We start from the raw sequence: 18352 nt of genomic DNA on the forward strand, positions 1-18352 counted from the left end.
GAACTTGTTGTTTTTTTTTTTGAACGTCCTGAAGATTATTTTGGTGTCATTGTTGCTTTTCTCTCAACTTTCGAGAAAGATTTGCTTGGGAACTCACTTTCAGTCCAAATGGAGAGAGTTATAAATGTACCGACGTCAAGGTCATGATGTTCTTGCACTGGATGGAGTGTTCATATGAATGTAATGGATATCTTGATAACTTTCGATGACGTTATCAAAATACGAAGTGGAGATGACGTTCTCCTAATGTGATTTGATATAAATAAACAATACGGATGTAGTGTTGATTGGTTGGAGGGGAGGGTAGGGGTGGAGTTCCAGTTAGTTTTTAAAACTGTAAACAAGGAAAGTGAAGGGAAAGGTTGGCGGAGATTCAATATTCTCATGGATAAAAGCCACCTGAAGTTTTCTTTGAGCTTCGAAGACAAGACATCGCAGAGTGTCACGTGCAGGGTTCTGTATTATTCTGATGTATGTATGTGTGTATATATATATATATATATATATATATATATATATATATATATATATATATATATATATATATATATATATATGTGTGTGTTTTGAATGAAATGTAAGTGATTTTTTCAAAAATAATTCTTCTTCTATTGTATTATTGAGCATTATTGAGATGTAATTTAGTTGTAAATAATCAGTTTCCCCAAATTATAACTCAGTATTGTTTGACCCAAAAAACGTTTTACTGAAAATGAATGTATTATCGCTGGTATACTTATGTTGGGGCCACCCTGAATGTATTTTTGTGTACACGTAGCATGCATATAACAGGTTCTAACAGCTTTGAAATTACTTTAGAATTTAGATAGGTTGGTGTTTTCTTTATCATGACTATTTCCTTCTACAGTGGATTGTTGTCATTTTCCCATCTACGATGAACGTGAGAGTGGGTAACCACCCCGGCATTATTCTTGCAGAGGCGTCCACACACATTCCACATCACCCCAATGTCAACTGCCATGGCTGGATCTTTCCTCCTGAGACGTTTTTGCACCTGATCTGTAGACTATGCATCATCCACATTTTCCTACCCTTACAGTAGTGTGCTCATTACTATCACATTGTACAGCAAGATATTTGAAGTAAACTTGGTGTCCTGGTTCTGCTATAGTGGTCGACATGGTGGCCAAAGGATTGGTTGGCCTTGGAAATACGGTTTGCCATTCTTTTATCAAGTGGAGCATCATTCGAAAGACTACCACCTGGATATGTGAAGGCATTACCGTCGTTGTCTTCAGTGGTTCTCCCATCGATGGTGATGACTGCTCGGCTTGTGTGGGACCAATTCCTCATTTGGGAACATGCCTCAACCAGGCTCGTGCCACGATTTTCTCGACAATTCATATGACAGCATTCGGAGTGAAAGTTGGCACGATTTTGAACTGTGTACATGCACGGAGTGACACACGTGAAGGTAGAACATGTGAGCAGTCATTTTGATTTGGAATGGACTGGTTGAGCATGAATGTGATTTCGGCTGCACCGATGCATACGGGTGTGAAGATACGTATGAGACCATCCTCTTGGCCGTAGCTGATTGGGCCCTGCCTCCTGATAGGCCGTTCCAGGGCATTTGTGATTAAAACAAAAATCTGAGAAATCCCGAGTGAGTAATGTCATGCTGCTGAGGTGCATAATGGAGCTGGGAGATGTTGCGAAGATTCCCGACAGTGTTAAGAGTCGGAAGCATTGTCAGAGGGAGGCAGGAGGTGAAGCTAAGGGAGCAGAGGTGGCTCGTTGAATCTCAATAAGGGATTCCATTGATATGTGAACTGCAGAGGGTGGAGTCTCGATTCCATAAAGGTCTGTTTTCCTCAACCAGTGCTCACAGCCCGATAATTATGAGCAAGTTTGACTATGGAGGCTCTCGAGTTTGACTCTCGTTTTTGGCTCTGCTCAATAATTGTAATTAAAATTTCCATTCTTATTATTTTGACAGAGTTGCAGTGAATCTGATCATTGAGACCAGGTTTGTGAGATTAAATGGACAAAGAGAGGAAAAGCTGACAAGCTGGGTAAATATGAAGGAAGTGCAGGTGAACTCGAGTGAAGATTAAGCAAGGAGAGAATAATGAGCAGGAAGAGAACAGCTCAAGATGGTGATGACACAATTTTTTAGAAGGTGATTGGTCAGATTTGAGGAAAACTATTTCACAGACAAGAGAAGAGGTGGACAAATCATTGGGCTTTGAGTTGAGGGCAATACTACGAATACTACCATGACTACTACTTCGATCTTTAAAGGTCTCAATTATTCCCAGCCTTTTGTGGGTTTGGCCGGGGAATGCTTTTGGCTCAAGTATTTCATGCACTTTCATGGTTCGACTGAGGGTGGCAGGAATTTGGAATTTTTTCAGGGTGATGAGGAATGTCTACTTGCCTCTGAGCTGTCGAACCTGCATTGGAGTCTCCACCCAGATATATACTGTCATCCTGATGTTTCACTTGCAGGGCAAGCCATCAATTTGTGCGCTGTCACTCAGGATTGACGTTAAACTGGGTGTCCTGTCTGCCAGCATTAGTTGGTGGACATGACCCCAAAGGTGTCCTTCACGAAGAGTAGGTGAGCTATTGCCAGCATCCCGGATAAGTTCCAAATCAAAACATGTTAATTTCATCAGCAGCACCACAATGCTCCGACAAAAACTGATGCATACTGTACATGGACGATAGCGAGGGTGCCAGCAATGGCTTTCCTCCTGTTCTGGGTAGACACGCTAGGATCGTTAACGTCCACCAATTACGCCAGCAAACGGGACCCATAGGTGTGCCTCCTCCTGGAGGAATTTATAATCATAATTATGATGTCATAGGTCACGTGGTACAGGCTCCATCTTGGTAAAACTGAAAAACTTTGCACCTTGACATCTCCGAAACAGCTTCATGGAAAAACTTTAAACTGGCTCATTGTCAAGGACTCCCCATGAGGAATAAGATATGTTAATGATGATGTCATCGGTGCCTTCATTTATTATGTCATAATTCGACAAGTGCAATGCTCGATTCTCTCAGTATGAACAAAAATTTATCTGCAATTGTTGGTCCAATGGACACAATTTTCACTGCAACTGGCACTTTTTTGGATGTCATAGATACATACTACTCCGATCATGTAGCAACCTATGTTTCCCTACCGAAATAGTCTGTATCTCAGTCAAGACAAACCACTGAACGAGAAGTTTCCTATTACAGCCGAAATAAAGTTTGATAAAAATGACATCATGTGTCACCGGTTTGGCAGCGATATTGGATATAAGCAAAAATCTTTGAAAATCTTCTTCTCTTAAACCGCTTAACCGATCAATGCAAAAGTTTAAATAATTGATCCAACTATCCATGGGAAATATAATTTGATAAAAGTGCCATCATCCATCGAGTCTGGCAGCCATATTGGATCAAAGAAAAAAAAAACCTTTAAAACTAGAAGAGTTGGTTTGCGCCAAGTCCTTCTCAAGACTGTGCAGAGTAAGTTTTCTATGAATATCATCTAGTTTATAAGGGTTTCAAATGTAAGCTCGCAGGATAGCTTAAAGATATGCACACTCAGCTTTGAGCTGTCCAGCCTGGGTTTGAACTCTGACCCAATAACAAACTGCCATCCTGGTGTTTCACAGGCATGGTGATTCATCAATGCATGTGCCATCCCTCGGATGGACGTTAAACTGGCTATTTTATCTGCTAGCATTAGTTGGTGGATGTTAAATATCCCACAGTGTCCTTCACGAAGAGTAGGCGAGCTATCGTCGGCACAATGGACAAATTGAAAAATACCTGCCCTGACTTCTTGTGTTGGAGTGGCTACCCATCCAGGATTGTAACCCGCGTCAAAGAAAGTGCTTTGGGTTAGGGTTAGATATTGTTTTTGTGTTCCCAGGGCACGACATGATCTGATCTGATCTGATCTGATCTTTTAACATCCTCTTATTCAATGGTGATGCTGAAACAAGATATGGCAATATCGAACGCGAACTACTTGCAGTAATCTACGGGTGCGACAGGTCCCACAAATACATCTACGGAAGTCACTTCACCGTGGAATCCGACCATAAATCATTAGAGATGTAGTACAGATCGTTATATGTAATTTCACTCAAAATGTTTGTTAAAAGTAAACTTTCACCTGATTTTGTATCTTTAGGTTGTAAAGGTTTAAAAAAATAGTGTGGAATTTTTTTCAAAGAGGGTAAGGGTACCAAATCCAAAATGGCCACCGACATTGAAAATGGACACACGTTCTGGAATAGTTGGCATTAATCAGAAGTTGTAGTTGCTGTTGTGAATTCACTTATTATGTTGATCTCATATTTACAATGGCAGATACCTAAGCAAATGATATTACAGGTAAGAAAGACTATATATATATATATATATATATATATATATATATATATATATATATATATATATATATATATATATATATATATATATATATATGACATCCATTTTGATATATGACAGAAAAAACATCTTGTATTCAGTTACATCAGTTGTGACCGATTCACTGGTTTGATCATGTACCGCCTATTGTTCATTACTAGCCAGGAGCTCAAAATGAAGAAGGATCGTAGCCTTGTCATAAGCTACCAAGAGTGATCCATCCGATGCAAACATGGATCGTGGAGCTGTGCCAAATTCACAAGTTCTGACGCATTCCTTCAGATCAAGCTCTGGCCGGCTTCTTGAAATGATGATGAACCTCTGCAATAGTCTTCGTTCTTCTTTGATTTTAACCAGCCTGTCTCCCACTATTACTTATAGTGTTGCATTTGCACTTTTGAATGTTCTGAGCTTCCTTTTCTGAATTTTGACTCATACTGAAAGGTTTCCCTTTGTTAAACGTTCTGTGACAAATCCCTCAAACATATGCTGTTCAATCTCATCGCGATATAGGATATCTTTGGTCTCATTCATAACTTCTTTAGCAAAGCAGCTTGTAGATATCATTCTGATTCCTCATCTGCAATGCAATAGCGACCCTCTACTACCACTCTGTAAAATAAATATATTAATAAAATGGGTATCGTCAATGTCATGAACGCCAGACACCATTCTAAACCTGTAATAAAGTATTTTAAGAAACATTTTCATGGAAAATAATTAGAAAATTGTGCCACTTTAAATAGTGGTGGCCATCTTGGAATTGGTGGCTTTTACAAGTTTGTAAAAAATGTCACCCTATCTTTTTTATATCTGTATAATATCTTTATACAGAATCAAGTGATCATTTGCATTTAACACAAAAGTTATTTTTATGACACAACAGCCGAAACTAATGATTCACTGCATCAGGAAACCTCTCAGCAACTTCAACGCCTACTTATCCTTATTTTAACTTATGGCCTGACCATTGTGTGTATCCCCGGGAAGGACATGCTGCTGGCTGACACGCTGTCTCACCAATCATGCGGGAACCATGTCGACATCCTGAACACTGGTGTATCCTTCAGTCTTGTCCAGTTTTCTGCCAATAAGTTTGCAGAACTCTACATCAGTCGACGCACAAGGATGAAGAATTGCAGCTGATGATACACATCATCATCAACGGATTGTCAGATCAACACAAGTCCATACTTCGCCAATACTGGGCTCATTATGAAAGATGAACATATCGTCACACCACATGATGCAGCAATAAATTCTCTCCTGCTATCATGAAGCTTACCAGGGAGCTGATAAAAAAGGTCCACACCAAGATCTGTATCTTCTGGAATGACATCAACAAGGATATATAATCCATGACACGGTGCTGCAGTACTTACCAGCAATACCAGATATCACAAGAACCGGAGCCACTGTTACAGCACAATACACCAACCAGAGCATGGCAAACTGTTGCAGCTGATCAATTCTTCTTCAACCTGCAGAATACATGCTCATATGTGACGACTACTCCAAATTCCATCTCCTCGAAAGGATCAGCAGTAGTTCAAGCAGCTATGCAGTCTGCCAGGTGATCAGGACCATCTTCTCTGAGCACAGCATACCTGATCGTATTGTAACAGACTATGGGCCGCAATTTGCATCCAAATGTTCTCTGACTGCCAAGAAATGGGGATTTGACCACATTACCTCTCGCCCTCACTTTCCGTCCTCAAACAGTTTCATCGAATGTCAAGTACAGACAATTCAGAACATTCTTGTCAATGCCAAACATGCTGACGTGGACCCATTTATGGCTCCACTAATTCTGCACTCCACACCTATTGACCACTCCCTTCCATCACCTTCTGAATTATTAAACCAACACACACTCTTCAGACAAACATCGTGATGCGCGCATCCCTAACACTACTGCAGGGAAGGACAATGTCACGTTTCGACTTTAACAACGCCAATATCAGCAAAAGACATATTTTGAGCAACATGCCGGACCGCACTATGCAACCTCAACCCGGGTCAGCCTGTCCATGTCCAGGACAGCAACAATGGACAAAGGTTACCAGCAACTGTGACAGGTATATGCCCAGAACCCCACTCATACAATATACAGTAACTGCCGAGTTGGGAACCACGCTCCTCCAGAACTGCTGTCATCTGAAGCCATCACCTGATAACAACTATTGAGGTGCCCAAATAACACTTCCACCAGTGTTGCTTAAATTCTTCAACCATACGGTATACAGTACATCGCTCCGAATACGTTACCTGACCACGACCTTCCACCACCAGACATGATGGCTGACTCTCCAACCAATAACATTCCCATTGGTCAGCACACACATTCTGGCCATTTGGTCAAGCCACCTCTCCGCTACAACATGTAGTATGCAAGGAAGGGTGTTGGCAGATCTCTGTCCTTTTCTGTAATTATCATCATACTTCATTTTAGAAGGGGGATGTTAACCACTGACTTATTTCTAATAATTATGTATGACAATATCTCACATATGATTCCCTCATATACTAATTCTGTGCAACAGGGAAGTTAATTGGACTCATTGCTTATCGTACTTGCTCTTCCAGTGGACTGTTCAATACAGCTCCTCTGACATCCAACTGTATCTGCTCGTGGTCATTTGTGCATGTGCTCTTTCCATGGTTATTATTTCACTTCGCTTGGAATTAAGGCCTGTAACGCAGGTTTGGGGCATTGAACCCGGCTGGCAGGTATGGCCGGTTGAGGGCCCACATCATTCGGTCATTCCTGGATACATCACGTGGCTATATCAATAGGTTTATGCATGTGGCAGAAATTGTGCCACCTTTGGTGGTAGTCGGGATTACAAATCCTCTTCCTTTATCTAATGATATGAAGTATGATATGTTGTGATCAATAAAATTTGTTTCAAAAATGACAAAAATTATGGAGTGCATTTCCATGGATTTGGCAGCACATTTCCCACTGAAGGTGGGCCAAGAAGGGTACTCCAGGAGGGCGGGAGTGTCCGCTAGTCAATTGCAATTGCATAAGCCCGAGACAGACAGTATAATTATTTAATTTTGCAATTGTCTTTCTTCGTCCTTATTTCAGCTGAATGATCACGAGGCAGAGACCACCACACCCAGCATTTGGAAAACATGTCCGAGAGCGAGTTATCCTCCCTTCAGAAAATGGGACAGGGAGAGTACACATCCTTCAATCCGATGCAGAATACGTGGGATGCTGTCGCACTGGCAGTGTTTGTCATCTTTTTGGGTATGTTAATGGATTTGGGATTGCATCAGAAAACCCATGATCTCTGCAATACTGTTTATAAGTCAAATGAATGTTGAATCAAGGGGGAGTTTGAAGCTCTCATGGGTATTTATATTACAAAAAAAAAAAGATGAAAAAAAAAGGAGAAAAATACTGTGATTGGTTCACATTGAAAGATGGTGAAGAATAAATTATTGGATAAAAGAAGATCACAAGTGATTATTTTTCCACTACATGTACATTGCAGAGGAATATACAGAATTTTGACAGCAAGAGGGGGGTGAACTTGTCCTACGAAAAAGATATGGCCAGGTTGTGGAGGTGCATTGCAGTTATGATACCTTTCCTGCCGTAATCACTGAAAGAAAATAGAACGGACCTCGGTAGAGCGCATACCTCCAGCAGACTGAACCGTTTACGTTTCAACTCCTACTGAAAGGCTGGATCTGGATCCAGACCTCAACCAAAATATAATCGGCTTGTTCTTGTCACCTACCCAACTCATCCACCTGCTTTTGCCATAATCCATCCATAACTTTTTCAAATATCATGACATATATATATATATATATATATATATATATATATATATATATATATATATATATATATATATATACATATACATATATATATATATATATATATATATATATATATAGATATATATATATATATCGTTTTGGCTCCATCTTTCAATGGTGAAGAATCACTTCAAAAAAATTTCAGTATCCGGATCTTCATTAAGATCTAAACAATTCGTCCTTGTCACACACTCAACCTGACGAACACATTTCACCCAAATCCGTCCATAACTCTTTTGAGATATCCTGCTCACAGAAAGACCAACAATCAGACAAACAGTCAGACAGACAGGAGTGAAAACATAACCTCCATCCACCTTCGGTGATGGAGATAACAGCATTGCTGCTTGTTCTTACGCTACAAGTTGAGTCTACTTCTGATAATAAATATTTTGTTTCACTTAATTTCCTCTGATCCATAAAATTTGTCTCATGATGATGTTATATCTTCAAGTCGGAAGAGTGATGCCACTGCACGTGCCTTCCTTAGAAACGGCCATGAATCTCCAGTGACCGTTCCATCTCGACCATTTTGAGTGGTGCGAGTTTCTGTATTTGAAGGCAGTAGATGCAGAGTAAAAGTTTACTCTGACTTGTGCAAACAGCAGTTTGTAGTTACCTGGCATATAGTTTGGACTTCACCAGTTGGGGCAGCTGATTGATTTAAAAAAAAATTAAAAAAACGAAATTGATTGAGAAATATCAATTAAATTCACCCATAATCAATCACCGGTCATGTTTCTTTGCAGGAACTGTGCTCCTTCTGATTATTTTTCCCATGTGCTTGAGCTGCTGCTGCTGCTGCTCCCATAAGAAGTCTCACAAGGTAAGCAAAGCATTTACCTGAGTAGCGAGACAACCAAACACGTGTTTAATTTCCCTTCAGTAAAGCCTGCATACAAGAGCTGACGATTGATCAGGTAGAGGGGTCGGATTGTTTGTGGAAAATGAGCTAAGATCCTCGTCCTCTTAATGATGACGTCATAAAAACGAATATGACGTCATTGGGATGTATCAGGTTTGCGATAAATTATCTGTGCTAATGCCCGGCTTGATTCCCGCAAACAAAATTCAAACAGCTTGCCTAGTTTCGGAGATACTGGTATAGGTGATTTCCATTAGAGGCGATATTATGACGTCAACTTTTTTTCAAGGAAGAATTTCCAAAATCGGAGATGGTTACTGCCTGTGCGTGGGCTTTCTGCATATACATGGCAAGTTTCACGATGATCCGATGAAAACCCTGGGTTGTGAAACAAAAAATGTCAAAAAAATAGGAATGACGTCATAAAAATTGATATGACATCATAGTGATGTATCATATGTGCGGTAATTTATCTCTGCTAATGCCCTGGTCGATTCCCGCAAACAGAATTCAAAAAGCTTGCCTAGTTTTGGAGATAATTTTTTAGGCCATTTCCATTAGCGGAGATATTTTGACGTCATAACTTTTTTTTCTCGGAGGAATTTTCAAAATCGGAGATGATTACTGTCTGCGCAGGGTATTTTTTACATATATACACCAAGTTTCGAGAAGTTTCGATGAAAACTGTAGGCTGTGAAACAAAAAAGTCCACAAGAAGATGAAGAACAACAACGTGAGTAAGACTTAGAGATCCTCCACGAGGATCAAAAAAAACTGACCAATATCAGCAGACTTGATATCTGGCTGTTGATTTGCTGATCCTCACACATGTAACTTACTGATTTTCTCTTTTTGGATTAATCGTGTCATTGGCTGTGCAGCATGCTCTGTGACGACATAAATATATGAGGAGTCTTTGGAAATACCTGTTTTACATCGAAGTGAATCCAAACAGAAAAAAGTCAGATTGTGAGATGTCCCAGAACCAAATCCCAAGCAGTTCCAGTGACTTGTAATTTGTTCGCTTGGCTAATTGGTGCTCAGTTTAAAAGTTTTCATTAACAAAATTTATCGTGGAATTAAAAATTAGTGCTGAGAGGATAGCTTAAAGGTACGTGCACTTACTTGTGGAATCGTGACCCAGCTATAAACTGTCACCCTGCTATTTCCAATGCAGGGAGAGGCCTCATTGTCACAATCCCTTGAAAGGATGTTGAGCCAGAGGACCCATCTGCCATTACTGGTCATTGGTAGATGTTAAAGACCCAAGAGCACATTTCAAGAAGTAGAGGCTAGTTATCGCCAGCACGAAGTAGAGGCTATTGATTAATTTCCAAATTCCTAGTCTGATTGACTGTTGGGAAGACAAGAGCAAACCATCCAGCTCAACTCTCGCGAAAACTACTTTTGCAGTACCGACGCTTAATAATGTATGGTCCATTGATGAGGTTTGCAGTGTCCTTAGTCACGGGCACAGTTCAACATTGTTTTTCTGTTTTGTTGCTTTTTTCACAGCAGTAGCAGCAAAAAGCTTCATTATATTAACTGATCGAACCAGCTGCAGAGCATGAAACATTCTTGAATGGCTTCTTTCTCAATATGGCCAATGTAACTGCAAATTGTAACCTGTAGGTGGTATATGACACATTCCTCGGTGGTTTGGTGATATTCACAGTGAATGGCACCGTGGTATAAACACGGGACTTTGGATTCTTTCTTCTTCAAGGAAATTAACTTAAAATCCATGGAGGAAAAAAAAAATGTTACCGTTTGTATACAGTGCCTTCAGAAAGTATTCACACCCCTTGGCTTTTGTCACATGTTGTTGTGTTCCAGCCTGAATTTAAAATGAATTAAATTTAATTTTTTTTGTCACCGATCCACACAAAATATCCTGTAATGACAAAGTGAAAACTTCTTTTTAGAAGTTTTTACAAGTTCATTAAAAATGAAAAGCTGAAATGTCTTGTGTCAATAACTCTTCAACCCCTTTGCAATGACACTCTAAATTGAGCTCAGGTGCATTCAATTTCCTTTGATCATCCTTGAGATGTCTCTACAACTTGGTTGGAGTCCACCTGTGGCCAACTCAATTAATTGGACATGATTTAGAAAGAAACACACCTTTCTATATAAGGTCCCACAGTTAACAGTGCAGGTTAGAGCAGAAACTCTACCATGAAGTCCAAGGAACTGTCCGTAGACCTCCAAGATAGAATTGTGAAGAGACATAGATCTGGGGAAGGGTATAAAACAATTTCTGGAGTGTTGATAGTTCCCAAGAGCACAGTGAGCTCCATCATTAGGAAATGGAAAGAATATGGAACTACCCAGACTCTTTCCTGGAGCTGGCCATCTGACCAAACTGAGCAACTGGGTAAGAAGGACCTTGGTCAGACAGGTGACCAAGAACCCAATGACCACTTTTCTTCTTTTTGCATATGGCATCTTGGCTACCAGGTAGATATCATTTTATTGGGGTGCAACTATGCCGCTGATGCTGTGCCCCTATACCAGTACATTGGTACTCATTTTGCGACCTCGGAAGGATGACAGACTGAGTCAACCCCACCTGGTATTAATTCAGCAGCCAACAGGGCTCGAACTCAGGACCGTAAGATCCCAAGCCAGCCACCATAACCACTCTGCCAGAACAACAGAGTTCCTTGGCTGAGATGGGAGAACCTGCCAGAAGGACAACAATCTTGACAGCACTTTACAAATCTAGGCTTTATGTGAGTGTGGCCAGATGGAAGCCACTCCTGTGAAAAATGCATGTGGCAGCATGCCAGGTATTTGCAAAAAGGCATGTGGAAGACTCTGACAGCATGAGGGAAAAGATTTTGTGGTTTGATGAGATGAAAATTGAAATCTTTGGCCTGAATGCAAAGTGCTACGTCTGGCAGAAACCAAGCTAAGCTAATCACCCATCTAACACCATCCCGACCATGAAGCATGGTGGTGGCGGCATCATGCTATGGGGATGCTATTCAGCAGCAGGGACTGGGATACTTGTAAGGATAGAGGTAACAATGAATGGAGCCAAATACAGGCAAATCCTTGAGAAGAATCTGCTTCAGAGTGCAAAACACCTTAAACTGTGGTGAAGATTTACGTTCCAACAGGACAATTACCCAAAGAATACAGCCAAAGCAACACTAGAATGGCTTCAGAACAAGACTATGAAAGCCCTTGAGTGGCCCGGCCAAAGCCCAGACTTGAATCCAATTGAGAATCTGTGGAAAGACTTGAAGATAGTTGTTCACCGATGCTCCCCATCCAACTTGACAGAGCTTGAGCAAATCTTCAAGGAAGAATGGGAGAAAATCCCCAAATCCAGATGTGCAAAGCTGATACAGACATACACAAGAAGACTCAAAACTGTAATTACTGCCAAAGGCGCTTCTCCAAAGTATTCACTCAGGGGGTTGAATACTTATTGAAGCAAGACATTTCAGCTTTTCATTTTTCATTAATTTGTAAACATTTCTAAAAACATGTTTTCACTTTGTCATTATGGGGTATTTTGTGTGGACTGGTGACAAAAAAATTAAAATGTAATCCATTTTAAATTCAGCCTGAAACACAAAATGTGACAAAAGTCGAGGGGTGTGAATATTTTCTGAAGGCACTGTATATGTATTGTTCCATTAAGGTGGATATTCCTCAACTTGAATGATCTGCAGAACAAATCTGTATGTATGAACAGGTCTCCACCGATGGGTTGAATAATTTGTAAAAGTTTGCAGGACAAATTTATACATGTACATTTAGATACACGAGAAACACCTGCTCATTCTGGGAGCAACCTGGGGAGGGGGGTCTTTTCTATAATTATCAGACACACACACACACACACACACACACACACACACACACACACACACACACACACACACACACACACACACACACACACCTATCTTATTTTATATAGGAGGATAATCAGGCAAGGTACTAGAAAGACACAGAATTGCAGCTTTCTAGGACCATTTGTTCTGCAAACCATTCGAGTTGATGAATTTATAGCTTTATCATAGAATCAACTGTCGGAAGGAAACACAAATAATTGTTAGATTAAGAACAATTCGAATTTCCCAAAAACTCACAGAACATTTCCAAATGATAAAATGAATGTCAGAAATAAACAAGCCATTCCTTTCATGTCACGAGGCACATAGACCTGCCGAGGCCATTTCATTGAATTGTGGAAAAATGCTGGACGTGTGGCCACTCCAATGCAGGATACCCAAATGGTTTATTCCCAGAGCTGGTACTCACTTTGCCGACCTCAGAATGGTGACAGTCTAAGTCAATCCACCTTGTGATATTTACAGTATGACAGGGACTGAAACGCATGACACCAACGTCTTAAACCAGCCACCTTAACCGCTAAGCTCACATCAAGCTTTAAAAAAAATAAAATAAAATAAATAAATCAAAACAATGATCAATAGTATGTCCATAATTAATTTATTTTTTGTTTCATTTCTTTTGACCTGCAGGGTACCAAAGCTGGTGTTGATAACTTCGGTGTTGTGGTGTAAATCTTCACACCAGAAACTTGTGCCTTTTCACCTGGTGGAGGAACATGGCCGTGTTATTATTGCACTGTCCTGGATTTACGTTATTTTGATAGGAGCCGCTGTGTCATGACAAACTATAGTTTTATTCACAAAAAGTTTCTGAAGTATTTCTCTCTGATTCTGATTTCTGTAGAAAAAACGTTTGTTGCATCCATAAATTGTGGTTCTTGAAGTTTGAAAAGTTTACTGCACTAGCAAAGAACCAGTTCATACTGACCAATGGGCTAATTCACCCACAAATGGGGTACTTCAGTACAATTTGCAATACCCACTTCCACTGGGGACAGCGCTATGTCATGCATATTTACAGACAATTGGGTTCCTCCCACCACTGAACCAGGAATTATGAATTTTTTTAATCCATTTAAACTTTAAAGCCTTTAATACACACCCCTTGAACAACCACCAGTTTTCAACTCATTCCATCAGGAGTGCATATAAGCCAAATAAACATACAGGCCCACAAAGACACGTCTTGATTTATATTTTGAATATCTTGATAATTTGAGGTTGAAAATTAATTTTGCTTTAGAGGTATTTACTTGCACAATTCTAGAAGTATTTTTTCTAATGAAGCCTTGCTATATATGCATTATCACAATGTGACTTGTCCTTGTGTATTAAAACAACTCTGAAAATTGTGTTGTCGTCTGCTTTATCACATTGTACCAGGTGAAACCCTCCACGAAAATGAATGTCATAAGTATTCATGAACATCCAGTGTACAAAATCATGGCAGAACTGTCTCTCCAATCAGATTCAAAACAAGCAGAGGTATGTTCAAAGTATAACGCCCCATGGCAAATTAATAAATAACATATCCCCTTGCGCGCGACATTTCCAGGGCACCTTTCGGCACCGAGTGATGCCGCCGTGCAGCACATGGATAAGGAATTGGGAGGGAGTGGTGTACAATAATTGATTGATTCATTGAATAATTGTGTAATTAAAACAAATATATAATAATCATAAAGTAATTAATTTCTTAAGCAATTGGGTAAGAGCATACCTAAACTACTGTTTCATTCGAATCTGTAACTTTTTGAAAATAAATTAATCGAAAAATTAAATAACTAATCGATTAATTGATGAATCAATAAATCAAAAACGCCCTTTATAGCCAAATCACTTTGTCACTGTCATGTCCAAATATCAGCTTCCTCACTCAAAAGATGCCTGAGATACTGCCCAGCTGAGAAAGAAAATAATAAATAATTAAAAAATCAATAATAATTAAGTAATTAATCAATTAATTGATTCATCAAAAAATAAGAAATAGCGTTTTTTCCAAAGCACTTGTTCACTATTGTGCCCAAATTTCAGTTTCCTAGCTCAAAGGATGGCTGAGATATTGCCTGGACAAACAAACAAACAAACAAGAAAACAAAGAAAACAATTCATTGATTAATTGCGAAATTAAAATCAAGAAATAATAATCGGAAAATAATGAATTTCTTCATCAATTGGCTAATAGCATACCACAACCACCACTGTTTCATCCGAAGTTGTAACTTTGTGAAAATTAATTAAATCATTGAAAAATGAATAATTCATTGATTAATTAATAAATTAAAAATACACTTTATAGCCAAATCACATGTTCACTGTCATTTTCAAATGTCAGCTTCCTAACTCAAAAGATGCCTGAGATATTTCCCAGATGAGAAAGAAAACAATTAATTAATTAATAGATCCATAATAATTAAGTAATTAATCAATTAATTGATGATTCAAAAAATAAAAATACAGTTTTTGTCAAAGCACATCTTCACTTTTTATCTCCAAATTTCAGTTTCCAAGCTCAAAGGATGGCTGAGGTATTGCCCGGACAAACAAGAAAGAAAACAATTAATCGATTAATCAATTAAATGAAAATACCTTTTATAGCCAAATCACTTGTTCACTCTCATGTCCAAATATCAGCTTCCGAACTCAAAAGGAGCCTGAGGTATTGCCCAAATGAGAAATAAAATAAATAAATAATCGATAATAATTAAGTAATTCATCAATTAATTGATTAATAAAAAAATTTAAAAAATACATTTTTGCCAAAGAACATCTTCACTTTTGTCCCCAAATTTCAGCTTCCCAGCTTAAAGGATAGCTGAGATATCACCAGGAAAGCAGGAAGGAAAATAATTAATTGATTAATCAAAAAACACTCTTTATAGCCAAATCACTTTGGCACTGCCATGTCCAAATATCAGCTTCCGAGCTCAAAAGGTGCCTGAAATATTGCCAGGATGAGAAATAAAATAAATAAGCAATTAATAAATACATAGTAATTAAGTAAGTAATCAATTAATAGGTTAATCAAAAGATAAAAATAAAAATTTTCATCAAAGCACATCTTCACTTTTTCCCCAAATTTCAGCTTCCCAGCTCAAAGGATAGCTGAGATATCGTCCGGACAAACAAACAAACAAGCAGTCATAGACTGGTACTTACGAAATCATCAACTTGACCTCTGACCTTGTGTAATAAAAGCTGTCTCTAGAGAAGGTAGCGACGCAAACCAGAAGTTTCTACGATGATTCTGTACCAAACCATCAAAAATCGTAACTTCGACTGAAGCAAAAATCTCCATTTCTCCACGCAATTATTTTATATTATTTTATCAGTCACAAAACCGTAATATTCGGCCATCCACCAACAATCTTTACATAATCCGACGGTTCAGCGAGTCAGGCATGCGACAATAACCTTTATTGGGATAAAAAATGACTTTTAAACACCATCTTTATCGAAAACACCGTCAACGCGCACACGGAAAACTTTTACGTGACTCAACGATGCGTCTGCTCGAGCGCACTGCATCACGTGACGACCTGTGACGCGTCGAGTGAAATATTTTTTATACAATCTTAAAACGTCTCCAAAACATCCGATTTTTACCAGAATTTCGACTACTGCATTTTAAGCGTCCTAAGCGATCGCAAAAACCGAAGACAAAATTAAAATCGAAGTTAAAACGAACTCGTAACGTCGAGCGAAGCAAAAATCTCCATTTCTCCACGCAATTATTCAATATTATTTTATCAAAGTCACAAAACCGTAATATTTGGCCATCCACCAACAATCTTTACATAATCCGATGGCTCAGCGAGTCAGGCATGCGACGATAACCTTTATTGGGATAAAAATGACTTTTAAACACCATCTTTATCGAAAACACCGTCAGCGCGTACACGGAAAACCTTAACGTGACTCAACGACGCGTCTGCTCGAGCGCACTGCATCATGGGACGACCCGTGATGCGTCGAGTGAAATATTTTTTTATACAATCTTAAAACGTCTCCAAAACATCGGATTTTTACCAGAATTTCGACAACCGAGTTTTAAGCATCCTCAAGGCCCGGTCACACCTTGACGTTTTAGCCAACGTATGCCGATTTTTGAATTTTTTTTCTAAAACGCTGGCACACGTTGAATACGTTATGGGTAAGTTTTGATAACATTGAGAGCACGCTGAAAAACACTGCCATACGTCGTTGTACGTTGGCTTTAAACGTTGTACTTTTCGGTTGTCCTCAAATTTTTTCATGCTTGAAATTTCACGACGTATGCCGGCGTATGACTCACACGTTCCGCTACGCTGGCCACAAGTTGTATGCACGGTCTGCGATCGTTGACAGACGTCAACACATGCTACTTGTAAGTTAATCATAAGTTGAGACATGCCGAGGTAATGTTTAGCGTACCCGAAACTTATTTCTAACCTATGATTAACGTGTTGTTGGCACGTTACACGATCGTTGCCACACAGACAGACGTTACTTTTAAGTTACTCATAGGCTGAAAGACGTCGGTATAATGGATCGTCCTTGCGTCAGCGTCCACGGCCACGGCCAGGACACTTATTTGCAGCATTCTTCAAACTTTTCTTCGGCATGACGAGGATGTTCACACTTCGATGTCTAGCTTGGCTATGATTCAAATTGTCCATCGGCAGCGTCTATTTAAAATAGTCGAGTTTGAGCGTTTTTACACGTTCAGAAGAAACGCTTCAAATTTCAAAACCTCAGCGTCAAAAAACAAAGGCGAGTGACAGCAATTTAAATCGTTCATTGTAAACAATGAAAATAGTTGAGTGGTACCGTTTAAAAGTCGTTGAGTGTAAAAAAAATCCAATTGTTGAGCGCAAGCGTCTACTTTCAATAGTGGAGATGCAGCCATTTAAATCGTTGAGTGACAGCCTATGAACCTACCCATGGACACGCGGACGCAAGGAGGATCCATCATAACCCACACCCTCCCCCTCACACTCACCTACTACTGCCAACATGAACAAACTACTACGAATACTAATACTAATACTGATACTGATACTGATACTGATACTGCTGACATGGACATTGACTCAAAAAGGAACTCGAAAACACTGTTGGGTTCCCCTTTTATGAGCAGCATTTTTATATACCAATTCCCAAAACCGCTGGGAACACGTCTTTATATGGCAGTTGTAAGCTAGAAACACGTTAATTTTTTTTTTTTTGTCGACCAGAAGACGTCATTGGAATACGTCTACATACGTCGATGTGTGTTGGGACTACGTACAGAATTGGTTCAAAGCACGTCAAACATAAGTTAGAAATAAGTTTCGTGTAAAAAAGACATTACCGCGACGTGTTTCGACTTATGAGTAGCTTATAAGTA

General features: G+C 39.3%; 1 long non-coding RNA gene across 2 annotated transcripts; it reads left to right on the plus strand.

Annotated features, from left to right (window-relative positions):
• The first annotated feature begins 303 nt into the window (after positions 1-303).
• LOC147027742 (uncharacterized) lies at positions 304-14351 on the plus strand. 2 transcript variants are annotated; one of them, XR_015057240.1, is made up of 4 exons: positions 304-446; positions 7496-7660; positions 8994-9070; positions 13615-14351. It is a non-coding gene; the product is annotated as an uncharacterized LOC147027742 (long non-coding RNA). The 2 variants fall into 2 exon arrangements; XR_015057239.1 differs by having other exon boundaries at positions 323-471; positions 13615-14350.
• The last annotated feature ends 4001 nt before the right edge of the window (positions 14352-18352 follow it).

This window comes from Eptatretus burgeri, chromosome 4, assembly GCF_056783735.1.
Source record: "Eptatretus burgeri isolate ZD-2024b chromosome 4, Ebu_testis_v1, whole genome shotgun sequence".
In the NCBI taxonomy this organism is placed as follows: Eukaryota; Metazoa; Chordata; class Myxini; order Myxiniformes; family Myxinidae; genus Eptatretus; species Eptatretus burgeri.